Consider the following 13,884-nt stretch of genomic DNA (forward strand, 5'->3'; position numbering starts at 1 on the left):
ACAAAAATATTAAGACAATGTTAGTTAACAAATATCCAAATTTCTTTTTTTTTTTTTTTAAATAATGAAACTGAACACAAACTAGATAACACTTACCTAGGACCTTATAAGGTAATAAGCATAGACACTAAGGAAAAACAACAGTTAGTAAGCAAGGGTAGATTAAAAACATTTTTCAATTAAATTATCAAAAAAACTTTGGCACGCTAAAGTTTGTATACAATTACAACACAATCATAATAAATGATATATATTTGTGTTAAAAAAAACGAAGTAATTTAAACTTTCATTTTACTCACCTTTACTCATCGCATGCGGCCTGCAGTTGGCTCATGGTGGACTCCGCCATTTGTTCCCCGCAGCCGTTAGTGGCCAACCTCTGCATACACGCCGCGAAGGCCTGGATGTCCAGGGAGTCGGGCTTGTAGCTCCTTCGTTTTTGAAGAGGGAGAGGAGAGGGTTACGCACGCTCGACATCCAACTCGGTGATGATCGCTGTGTGGTCGTTACCTGTATAGGCATTACTCAGCGTCTTGCCCTGGAGCAGCTCACGAATGTCGCACCGCCTCTAGGGGTGGAAAAGCCTCGAGGAGGGCCATGCCTCTGGCATTGGTGAGGGTGCTACCCCACTCAACTGCTAAGCGATGAAGTCGTCAACAAACAACAGAGTCTTTAAAGTCGGCGGCTAGCTGATCCACAACGTCTATACAAACAGCGAGTGGAATGCTTTAAGCCAAGTAAACGCTGTACACCCAAAATTTTTTAATATTGGCGCGCATTCCTTACTTGCTTCCTTAAATCTATAACCAACATTTTCTTCGAATTGAAATTTTTATTTGTACATTATTTATTAACTACCCAAACTGGGAAGTTATATGGTGATGACGACGGCAAAGAGGTACAGGTATAGTTTTGAGTATATGGGTTTATCGTCTTCAATACGTATTATAGCAATTAATTAATTGTGTTTCTGGAGAGGCAAAATATTTTCCTGAGTTTAATAGATATATCCGGATTCGTTACCTGGACTAGATCCTGTCCTTTCTGGTTACTGGAAGTAGAATCCTGGCGCTTGGTAAAAAATAGGTTTGTGTTTTGTTTGGGCATGCTTGAACTCCAACTTCTATAACTGTGTCTTTGATAGGTTTTCTGACCTCCCAAACTTCTAAAAAATTAAGAAGGGCGAAATAGTAACGCCGATAAATTGAATTCGACCCATTTTGCTAAAGCGAGAGCTGTTGGTATACTATATTTATATTCAGTGACATCGCCGAAGTATTATCGAACGTCCTTATTGTCTTGTTGGTAATAAGGTCTGTTCTTTCTCGACCTCGGTAATTCAGTAAAAGTCATGTCGCCCTGACTTTATGTTGATTGTTTTTATTCGATAGGTAGGTTGGCTTTTTGATAATTATCTCCATAAGTTGTCCTTCTGAATTTGATGAACTTGTGTTGCCGGTGGTACAGGTATAGTTTTGAGTATATGGGTTTATCGTCTTCAATACGTATTATAGCAATTAATTAATTGTGTTTCTGGAGAGGCAAAATATTTTCCTGAGTTTAATAGATATATCCGGATTCGTTACCTGGACTAGATCCTGTCTTTTCTGGTTACTGGAAGTAGAATCCTGGCGCTTGGTAAAAAATAGGTTTGTGTTTTGTTTGGGCATGCTTGAACTCCAACTTCTATAACTGTGTCTTTGATAGGTTTTCTGACCTCCCAAACTTCTAAAAAATTAAGAAGGGCGAAATAGTAACGCCGATAAATTGAATTCGACCCATTTTGCTAAAGCGAGAGCTGTTGGTATACTATATTTATATTCAGTGACATCGCCGAAGTATTATCGAACGTCCTTATTGTCTTGTTGGTAATAAGGTCTGTTCTTTCTCGACCTCGGTAATTCAGTAAAAGTCATGCCGCCCTGACTTTATGTTGATTGTTTTTATTCGATAGGTAGGTTGGCTTTTTGATAATTATCTCCATAAGTTGTCCTTCTGAATTTGATGAACTTGTGTTGCCGGTGGATAGAAGGTAGTTCTTCGGTGGAATTTCGAGTTAATTCTTTTTCTAGTATATCAAATTTTGAGCATTCAGTACGAAATAAAGTTGGAAAGGATCGAGTGTAATTATGGAAAGTGCCAAAGCTCAGAATATGCCAGAAAAACTTTTCGGTGTCCGGAATTACAATTCCTCTTCATCTAGTTCATATTAATATAATGTCAACATAATCTGCGGCAATCTGCATGTTTCCTTTTGTTGATCAGCCCAAAAAGTGGTTAACTTTTAACGCAGTAGCCATTTTAACAAGGTTTGTTTATATTTTTTTACTAGGTGAGGTGAAAAGTAACCTCCTTGACCGCCAGAATTCACTACTACTGCAAAAACGTTTATGGTTCCTTACGGTGCGTTCATATTTAGGCAAGTATACCAAATTTCAGTGCGATACTGCCCTTAGCTTTGTCTTGGCAGCTAATTGTGGTTGACGTGTTTGGCATCATGTTGAATATGGACAAAAACGATTTTCGTTCTATTATAAAACATTATTTTTTAAGAGGCAAAACGGCGAAGGAAACAAAAGCAAAATTGGACAAATATTATGGGGCAAATGCTCCGTCAGATTACATCTTGAAATATTGGTTTCGAGAGTTTCGTGGTGGCCGCAATTCCACTACCGATGAAGTCCGCAGCGGCAGGCTTTCCGATGCGGTTACAGAGGACAATGTCAAAAAAATACATGAAATGATATTGGCTGATCGTAAAGTGAAAGTGCGCGAGTTAGCAGATGCCACAAATATCAGTACTGAGCGCACACGCCATATTTTGAGCGAGATTCTGCATATAAAAAAGTTATCCTGCCGCTGGGTGCCGTGCATGCTCACTCCGGACCAAAAACTCGAACGCAAGAGCAGTTTGAAAGAGTGTTTGGACTTACTGATGCGGAATCCGGCGGACTTTTGGCGTCAATTGTTAACTGTTGATGAAACTTGGATCCACTATTACACACCAGAAAATGGGCCATTACACCCGGTAATTAGTGCTCCGAAGCGGCTGAGGGAGGCTCGATGGGTCGGAAAGGTTATGGCGGCAGTTTTTTGGGATTGTCATGGCATACTCTTCGTGGACTACCTTGGAAAAGGAAAAATAATCAACAGCGAGTATGACTGTGCTTTATTGGAGCGATTGAAGGCCGAAATCCCTGCAAAACGACCTCAGATGAAGAGAAAAAAATTTTGTTTTTGCAAGACAATGCACCGGCGCGCAAGAGCGTAGCAACCACGGGTAAAATAAGTTACTTAGGGCTCCAATTGCTTCGGCATCCACCTTATTCACCCTATTTGGCTCCCTCAGACTATTATCTCTTCCCGAACCTGAAAAGATGGCTCATTAAAAAAAATTCAGCTCACGCGAGGAAGTCATTGACGCCGCGGAGGAGTATTTTGCAGACCTTCCGAAAAATTACTTTTTGGATGGGATCAAGAAGTTGGAATATCGCTGGAATAAGTGTATCGAGCTAAAAGGGGACTACATTGAATAAAATAAAAAAAACATTTGAAAAAAATTTTTTTTTTCATTCTGCCCACAGACATCGATCTGCCATCCTCCATTCGTTGAACAGCTGGTCCATGGTTTTGCCTTTCCGAAATTTGACATATTGTTCTCCATTCGAATTTGATGGACTTGTTTTGACGACAGTTAGGCTATAGTTCTCAGGCGTAACTCTGAAATCTCTGAGGGTGGCAGTTCAAAGTGTGCTAGAGAAACTCTTCGGTAGATTCCGATAATTCAACATAATTCAATATGTTACCAACTATTATTAGTATCCGTAGAAGACATTTAACCAGCTTTGTATACGCTTTGGATGAGCCAAAGCTGTTCAATCGGCTGTTATCGGACGGAGGATGGAGATTCATTAACCAATGTAGAGCAATAAGTTAAGTTCAGTTTAAGGCGTGAAATAATTCAGTGGGTGTTCTTCAAAACTTGGTTAAAACAAAAAAGTCCTTTTAATACGTTCCTGATCAATTTAAAGGATATGATTGAATAAGGATAAATATGAATAAGGCCATCTATACGGATATAGAATGTACATGTCGTTAACTCGAAGGGATATAGTTATTATTTATTTAAATCTTAAATTATACCCTTACCCCTGCACAACAAAGGGAGTGTTTTTTAACGATGTGCTCCGACTGACATCAGGTGGGCAGAGGTAAGGATAGGTAATTTTAAAAATTTTGAACGGTAAACTCGATGGACAATTCAACGTGTAACAGAAAATAATACTTATTGTACATAGAACAAAGAACACGGAAAGGATCATGCTCGTCAATGTTCGTCTTACAGACGTTAAGGGCTATTGGACGAAAATGACGAGAAGGCCTTACAGGGACAGCGAGTCGTAATTGGCTTAAATTTGACCATTAATTAACTTAAGAATAAAAATAACGCTGTGGCAGGTTCGACGATCCTTTAGGGTGGGGAGGCTTAAAAGTCGTAGCCTTTCAGCATATGATGGAAGACGACGATGTGGGTCCCAGTTTAATCCACGTAGAGCAAACAAAAGGAATTGTTTCTGAACAGATTCAATAAGGTCTTGATACTTCGCATATTGAGGTGACCATATACACGAACAATATTCTAGAATAGGGCGAACGAGTGAGATATAAAAAAGTGATATATAAGGATCATCAAACTCCATTTACCATCGCTGAACAAGGACAAAATCCCCTCGAGCTTTACTATTAATTAGACCAATGTGGTCATTGAAATTAAGGGTGTGGTTAAATAGGACTCCGAGATCTGTTACCTTGTAGATGCGTTTAAGATCGCTCGCACTTATAGAGTAATTGGCGAGCAGGCAATTCTTCCGGTAAAATGACATAAATATACATTTGGAGTTGTTGAGAAAGAGGAGATTATTAGTGCACCAGGATTGCATGTTATTGAGGTCCGTTTGCAAAAGATATATATACCATGCAAAAGTTAAAACAACTCTAAGTAGAGTTTGGTCTTTACGATGAAAATTCTGAAGAAAAATATTCACAGAAATTTAATAGGCACAAGAATAAGAATGTGGGAAACAAAAGTCAAAACAAAAACCAAAAGTAAAATGACATAAATTTACATTTGGAGTTGTTGAGAAAGAGGAGATTATTAGTGCATTAGGATTGCATGTTATTGAGGTCCGTTTGCAAAAGATATAGATACCATTTAAAAGTTAAAACAACCCTAAATAGAGTTTGGTCTTTACGATGAAAATCCTGAAAAAAAAATATTCACAGAAATTTAATGGGCACAAGAATAAGAATGTGGGAAACAAAAGTCAAAACAAAAACCAAAGTTTTACAATAACAGACATTATTATCCTAGTTCTTATTATGCCACAACTAATCAGAGTAATATTCAACCTCAAAATTAATCTCAGTACAAGGAAAATTTGCCATGTTGAGTCTGGACATGAAGATCCGGCTTACCGTAAAGCACACAAATACCCCCGAAGCTTTGACCAGGAGGTAAACAAATCAATCAAGGAAATAATAGAACAGGGAATAGTTCATAAGTCGAAGTCTTTGAATTGTTTACAAATTTGGGTGGTTCCTAAGAAAGCAGATCCCTCAGGGAAACAAAAATTTAGACTATTCGTTGACTATAGGAATCTTAATGAAATTACTTTTGTAGTAGGCTAGTAGAGCGTCACGCTGTTAAGCTTACGACGTATGGTAATCCTAATTATGTTAAGCATATGTTATACAAACCTATGTTAAGCGAATATAAAGATCATGTAAATTGGGAGAAGGAGAACATTCTGGTTTGAAGAGTATAATATAGTAGAAGTACATAAAGCGTCAATCTGATCTTTCACAAGGAAGAGGATCAGACCGGCACCTCCAACACCGGACCCAAAGAAGTCAACACCGAACCGGAAAACACAACAACACACTATGCAAAAAGTGATTCCGAGAGTATTCCAGACAACAATGAACTTCTCGGAATCAGCACACAACTGCTGGCAACACTCATTGCGCAGCAAAATTCTTTCTAACGAGCAGAAGCTCGTAGCGCAACACAACAACAGCACATTAAAGAGCTCAACACCGTTGAAGGAATTCAGATACAACAAGAGAGGCGCGGGACCATACAGACACAACAACAAGGCGCCGCCAGCCAACAACAACGGCCAAGCTGAGTACTAACGGCACACAGAAAAACAGACCCCATACCAGGGCATGATCACTTTTATTTCCCAAGGAAGCGGCCACCGATTTCGAAGGCAATATTTGCGCAAGAAATTTGGTGGAATACCTCAAGAACCTTGGTCAGATTTACGGATTACGGATGCTGCTCGTCAACAAACTCAGAGGCAACGCATAACGATGAGCGTTGTACTATGTATTTCGAAGAAAAATTTATGATGTCCCAAACCAACACCCCAAGTCAACACCGGAGGCGTCTGAAGCCAACAACTTGCACTGCAGGTACTGCAACACCAAGGGCCATTTTGCGAAAGACTTCCGCAAACCAAAAAGGCCACAAGGATCCTGCGGAGAGATAGGTTATTAGGTTCGTAGGAGAATGACGGTAAAAGAAAAGCAACAATGACAGCAACGTTAACTATGTACAAAGGAACGTTACGAAATGTTTTTTTTTTTGGTTTTACTGAATACCTATTATTGCTGAATGTCTCATAGACTCAGGGAACGTGATATCGTTTATTAAGCAGTCCAAAATCCCATCTGGGGTATCATTGGAAAACGTGAACGAGGTTTATCATGGGTTAAAAAAGAGCCAACTTGAAATGTTTGGAAAAACTTGTTGTTTCATTTTAAAATGAAAAAAGATCTCTCTCAATGTCTACGTTTCGGATGAACCACTCAGCACCAGAAATTCTCCGCAGGAATTGGTTTTGGAAAACCTGGATGCGACTCAGATTTTATTTGGCCACAATACTATAAACTTGAATCCCATATGTCCATATCTCCCTGGAAGGTCCGAGTGATGAATCCTGTTAAGTCTTCGCCAAGTCCGCCGCGATGCAGGCCTCCTGGCAAGGATATTTGGGTGTGATGTGAGCTTATTCCTATAGTATTTGACTTGCTCATTAATTATGTCCCCAATCAAGGAACTTTAAAATCTCTCGCTATGTCTACGTTTCGGATGAACCACTCAGCACCAGAAATTCTCCGCAGGAATTGGTTTTGGAATACCTGGATGCGACTCAGATTTGTTTTGGCCACAATACCATAAACTTGAATTCCATATCTGAAAGTGGGTGCAAGGATGGATTTGTATATCCTTATTTGCCAGGCTCAGGTGGTTATTTGCCTTCAGCAGCCAGTACAGCCTTCTGACCTTTTCCTCCAATAAGAGCCTAACTGTACTTGTATGCTTGGTAAAGGTTGATCGCGGTCCAAAGTGACCCCCAGGTACTTATAATATCTGCCCTGCTCAAGAAGCCCCCCATGCAGGAACAAGCCAGAGCACGACTCTTTTCTGAGAGAGTACGTCACTACGGCACTCTTTGCAGGGATAATGGATATATTCCACCTACAGGCCCTATTCTCAAACCTCTTAAAGTACAACTGAACAGCGTCATAATTCTAGTTGGATCTGTGTCGGTCCCAGCACCCTTCCTTGGGGAACTCCTGCCTTAATAAACTTTTGAGAGGATAGGGTTCCATCCTGGACCACCCTGAGTGTTCTGTCAGAGAGAAAGCTCCTAACCATTTCGTATAGTTGCGGGTTAATTAACGGCTTCAGCTTACGAAGTAGCCCTGCATGCCACACGCTATCCAACGCCTGCGGAGATATATTTACACTCTGGTATCAACTTTACTCTTGCAGATTTCGAATTCCTGAGAGCTAACCACTCCAGCAATACTCGCCGAGGTGTTTCAGTTTCTGATTAAAAAAGGAATTTCCTATTACCACCTTCATGTTGTTAGGAATTGAAAATTCAACTAGCTATCGCCATGGTCTCAACTAGCAGAGGAGACTTACTGATTGGTGCAGCATATCTTATATCTACCTCCTTTATTAAGTTGGACTAGTGTCGAGTTTGATCACCTGCTGTCAGACCATAAGTTCATCTTAGGCGGAGATATCAACGCATCCTCTTTGTGGTAGTTACAAAGCGCTCTACATGATGCTAGAAGGAATTCTTCGGCAGAAATTCAAACGACTGGAAGCCCTACGTGCTTTTCATTCAACTCTAGGGCCACCCCGTCCTGTATTGATATTTTTATCTAAAAATCGATTGCAAAATTGGCTTGAGGAGTTAGTCACTTGTTAGATCTATTATTAAGAGGTGAAACTGTTAAAGATAAACTTTTAAGAAATGATATTGCTAAAGAGAAACTGTTAAGGAAAAAATGTTAGGAAATTAAGCTTTTAACTAAAAAATGTAAGGAAATGAAACTGCTGAGGAAAAAATGTTAGAAATAGCTTCATTTTTAAAAAAATATTAGGAAAGAAAAGTTATATAGAAACACACTAAGAAAATAAAACTGTTAAGAAAAAAGCGTTTTAAAACTCAACTGTTATGGGAAAAATATGGGTAGATACAACGTTTGGGTTGAAATTGTTAGAAAAGAAACGGCTGAAGGAAATCTCGTAGGAAGCAAACCAGATGAAAGAAACTTTCAAGGTTTTGATGAGATGCCGCAAAAAGAAAAAGTATATCTTTTAACGGACAACTTTGACAAATAAATGTTGAATGTTGAACACTGGTACAATATAATCAAGCAAGTAGAATATGCACTCAATAACACTATACACCGAAGTATTAAATAAGTTCCTGGCAAGATGCTCTTCTGTGTAGAGCAAAAACGTCAAATTATTGATGAACTTTGGCAGAAATTGAGAGAAATTAAAGATACAATACAGGTAAGAAGTTCAGAGGAAATTAAAAAACTAGCTATGGAAAATCATAATCGAGGACAGGCGTATAACGAAACATATGATATGATAAAACAATAAACAATGAAAAGCCAAAGGATTATATTAAAGGAGATTACGTAATGGTTTCAAATTTCGCAAGTACTACGGGAGTTGCTAAGAAGTTAACCCCAAAGAACAATATATATATATATAAATATTCACTAAAATTGATCAAGCTAAAGGTTTTCATTAAATTCAAATTGATAATAATTCCATTGCGAAAACCGCATTTTCAACCATAAATGCGCATTACAAAAACACCCGTATACCTTTGTTTTAAATACGCCCCAGCAACATTCTATGGCTGCATGAATAATATGTTAGAAGATTTAACCTTCAAAGATTAATTTAGACGATATTACAATTTTCTCCACTTTATTAGGGGAACACATTTTATTTCTAAATAAAGTTTTTGAGAAGCTGAGAGATGCTAATTTAAAGCTACAGCTAGACAAATGCGAGTCAATAAAAGAGAAACCAGAAATCCTGGGACATTTTGTCACTTCTAATGGTTAACTCAAAATAATACCAATGGCTTACTTTACTTTTCTTTACCTAAGACAACTAAGCAAATAAAATAATTTTTGGGATTATGTGGGTTCTACCGAAAGTTTATCCTTATGATTGCTAAAATAGTTAAGCCCATGACCCTTAAATTAACGAAAGGAACAGTAATATATGTAAATTGCTAAAATTACGTCGAATCATTTGAAAGGTTAACGATTTTGACAACCTCAGATCCAATTTTTATCTACCCTGACTTGACCCAGTTTGACCTAAAATATTGAGATGTATCCAGAAACTGATTTATATTTTGACTCGCCGCCGGTGGTAGCTCAAAGGGTTGAGACGACAAACACTGGAACCCGTAGCACTGCCGGTCCGGGTTCGAGTCCCGGTAGTAAGTAGCATGGTCACCCCCGGACCTTCCATCCATTTTCCATTGAACTTCTCCCCTCACTATTGTAAAAAGTTGCTATACTACAGTAATTGTACAATAATAAAATTCAGCTCAATAAATAAGCATTTTTAAAAAAAAAAAAAAAAAAAAATATTTTGACTTATGCAGAACTCAAAGATTTAATTAAAAAAAAAAAACATAAGGAACACCGCGCAGACAAGACGAGATTTCACAAAACAGTGAATGCAAAATTGAGAATAATTGAGCAAAATATAGAAGATCGATGTACGAAAAGCGAAACGATTTTATTTGTTTATAATCATAACACAAAACACAACCTAGAGAACACCAGGCGACATATTTTTATATTCAAGAAGTCCGGATCTTAGCCCTCACAAAACAATATAAAAAAATAGACAAGCTCAATTTAAAAAGGCACAACTTTGAAATTTACTCGAAGGCATTTTACGTTATTTATTAACTACCTGCCCAAAGTTTTGACTAACTCCAGAGTACTTATGTACCATGACATCGTCAAGCTTTGTGTGCAACATAAGGACGTCGCATGCCAGTCGGATTTATAAACCGATCTTAATAATATTCAATCATGGTAAACTTATTAAACTTAAACGGCTCTAAATGCAAGCTGATGGCATTCTCTTGTGTCGTTCCCAAGCTTGCAACTTACACGCTGAACGCTATAAGAATTAATTCAGTTGATGATTTGGGAATCCGCCTGGACCGTAAACTTGACTTTATCGATCATATTTCGTCTATGGTGAATAGAGCCAGGGGTGTGCTTGGATTTATTTAACGGTGGTCGGAAGAATTTAATGACCGCTTGGACTACACCTAACCCAAACAGGCACGTACCTAGTCTCATGCGGGCCACTTGAGTGTGCTGACCGTAGTGTATCAAAGTCCAAGAAATTCTCCCAAAACTTTTGAAACTTACTCAATATCTTACTGAAATTCAGTAAGTGTTCTTCAAAACTTGGTGTGAATGGGGAAGACAACGAATTTTCCCACCCTTTAGCAATAAATAGTTAACGCACGAAAAGGTAAATTTTGTGCCGAATTTATTTTACTTATTTTACTCCCGATCGGACGCTTGGCTTCAATTTATAAATGAATATAATGTAGATAAAGAGAATGAAGAGCGCAGTATGTGCAGCGGTACACCTATGGGCGCATGATAAGATGCTTGCGGTCTGGTCTGACAATACTCCCCGCGTTGGAATAGGCACTGTTCCAACTTTATCGGCATCGTAGGACAAAACGGTTAGCTTGTCGATGGCCCTCTTGATCAGACCCTTAGCTGCACGGACCATAGCTTCTGTGATGACGGATGTTTTCCTGGATGCACCCATTTATCGATGGAATGTTGTTTTCCTTCAGCAACATCATGCTTCCGATCTTGATTAGGGACGGACTAATGATTTTAGGCACTAGACAGGTCTGCAGACACGATCCAACCAATCTTGGTGTTTTCAAGGATTAGCAACGCGCTATCCAAATAAATTTATTCCGATGTGATTATTTCGAAAAACCGACCAGCGCCAATTAAAATATCAATTCGTTGTGATCGGCCGAAATAAGCATAAGCGAGCGAAATGTTGTGTGGCATCCTCCATAGTGTTATATTTATATTGAAATGGTTCTGATAATCAGTGATATCATGAGTCACAACAGCTGAAACTAACGTACGACAGCTAGCATCCCGGGATTTGCGCTAGAATGTCGATGTGCGAACATCGGCAGCCGCACAAGATATGCAAGCCAGCATCAAGTGTATTCACAGAACTTAAGCGAAGAAAGATAAAATAGAATAAGATAAAATGCCCTTTTGAGACAACGCGTGAGAACACCAAGATCATTGGCATCATACAATCGCTTGGAATTCCAATATGATCCCACTGCGAACTACAGTAATAATGAAAATTAAGATATTGCAATGCGTTAAAGTTCAATAGAGAAACAGCTGGAGTGTGCTGCGCAAGTGGAAAAGTCAAACTGGATCCATTACTTACACCACCACAGCCACTGAAACCATTGTTCGATGGAAGTGATCCCGATTCCAGCAGTTTTCTTCAACACCTTTTTAAATACAATAACTGCTTTCTTCCGAGATGGTGGCTTCATGCCGACTTGCAAGGTTAAAGATACACAGTATTATTAAAAAAATTATTGTTTGCAATTACAGATACAAGGACAAATATATCATTTACGTGGTTCAATGGTGCCAACACCAGATAACCCGCATCAATTTCTGCAAATATATTTTATATCGTCGATGGATCAGCTGTAGGTGCGGTCCAATATACAAGGAACACAACAGTTAAAGAGACGAATTATTGAACAGTTGCAAGCTTTTTTTCACCACGAATTTGCGACGGTACTCGACTTTCGGTAAAAAGACATGCGGAATTGAAGCAAGAAAGTACGAGGGTAAAAATGTATGTATTTCTCGAATACCAATGATTCCGACTGACTTTAAACGATTTCAATTTCCAATTCGCCTTGCGTTCGCAATGACAATTAACAAGGCCAATCGCTTATTGTTTGCGGGATAAATTAAGAAAATCATAGTTTTTCACATGTATGATACAGTTATACATTGCGTGTTCACGAGATGAGAAACTATCCGCTTTGTTTGTATTAGCGTCAGACCAAAAATATAAACAAGAAAGGAAGTTAACTTCGGCACGCCGAAGTTTATATACCCTTGCAGATAGAACTTCTATGAATAGGAATCCATACAATATAAATTATATATATTTATGTTAAAAAACAATGAGGTAATACCTGCTTTCATTTCATTCACCTATACATATTATATTTTCAGTTTTACATTCACAGATTTGCATTTTTCCTCTACATCAAACGATCGTTTTGTATGGCACCTATATGATATACCTCAAATTTGATGAAAATCTGTTGAAAACCGAAAAAGTTATAATTTTTAATTTTATTAATTTCTCGATCGTTCCTATGGGAGCTATATGATATAGTAGTCCGATTTTCATAAAATTTTATCCAAAATTGTAGAGTATAGTAAAATGGCTATATCTCAAATTTGATCCAATTCTATTGAAAACTGAAAAAGTTAAAATTTTTTTTTGTAAAAATTTTCCGATCATTCCTATGGCAGCTATATGATATAGTCGTCCGATCCGGCCCGTTCCGACATATATACGAGTGAAAGTATATAGAAGGCTAACTACAAAGTTTTATTCAGATAGCTTCAAAACTGAGAGACTAGTTTGCGTAGAAACAGACAGACGGACAGACGGACAGACGGACATGGCTAGATCGACTCGGCTGTTGATCCTGATCAAGAATATATATACTTTATATAGTCGGAGGTGCCTCCTTCACTGCGTTGCAAACTTCTGACTGAAATTATAATACCCTGCAAGGGTATAAAAAACGCCTTTATAGGTAACCACACTAAAAAATAGAAAATAAATAATAGTTTAAAAGAACTAAAAAAACACCCTTTTATTAATGACCGAACTAAAAAGAAGAAAATAATTTATAATTACAAACAAAATGATTAAATTCAGGGCAAAAGTATATAATTATAAACAAGATCACTAAATTCAGAGTTAAAAGCGTGGGGTGCATCCGTAGACACGGTAGTATCTCGCGCCAAGTACCTGTTTTTTATTCTGCAATTAATTATATCAATCATTGTTTTAACATGTATTCAGTTCGATTATTGCTGTGAATTTGTCATTTGACTGATATACATAATGCTGTTCCTAAGCACAACGTTTGAATACATACGTGACGAGATATTCTACAGCTGCACTGTTTTTGTTAATCTAATAATTTTTTGTAAATATAAGAGATTTTCTTTTATATTTTATGTTCACAGAAATACATTTATCATTGTTTGTAACAATAGTTAAACATGTATTTGGCAAAGCATTGCACAGTGAAACTGTTATTTGTAGGATTTTTCTGTATTTTCATAATTTTCCCCATACAGATAGTTGCCCTTAGAATAATTGTAACATTGATTATAGATGCACCCCACGCT

Source organism: Drosophila serrata, unplaced genomic scaffold, assembly GCF_035046125.1.
Source record: "Drosophila serrata isolate PLE 108 unplaced genomic scaffold, ASM3504612v1 contig_345, whole genome shotgun sequence".
NCBI classification, from domain to species: domain Eukaryota; kingdom Metazoa; phylum Arthropoda; class Insecta; order Diptera; family Drosophilidae; genus Drosophila; species Drosophila serrata.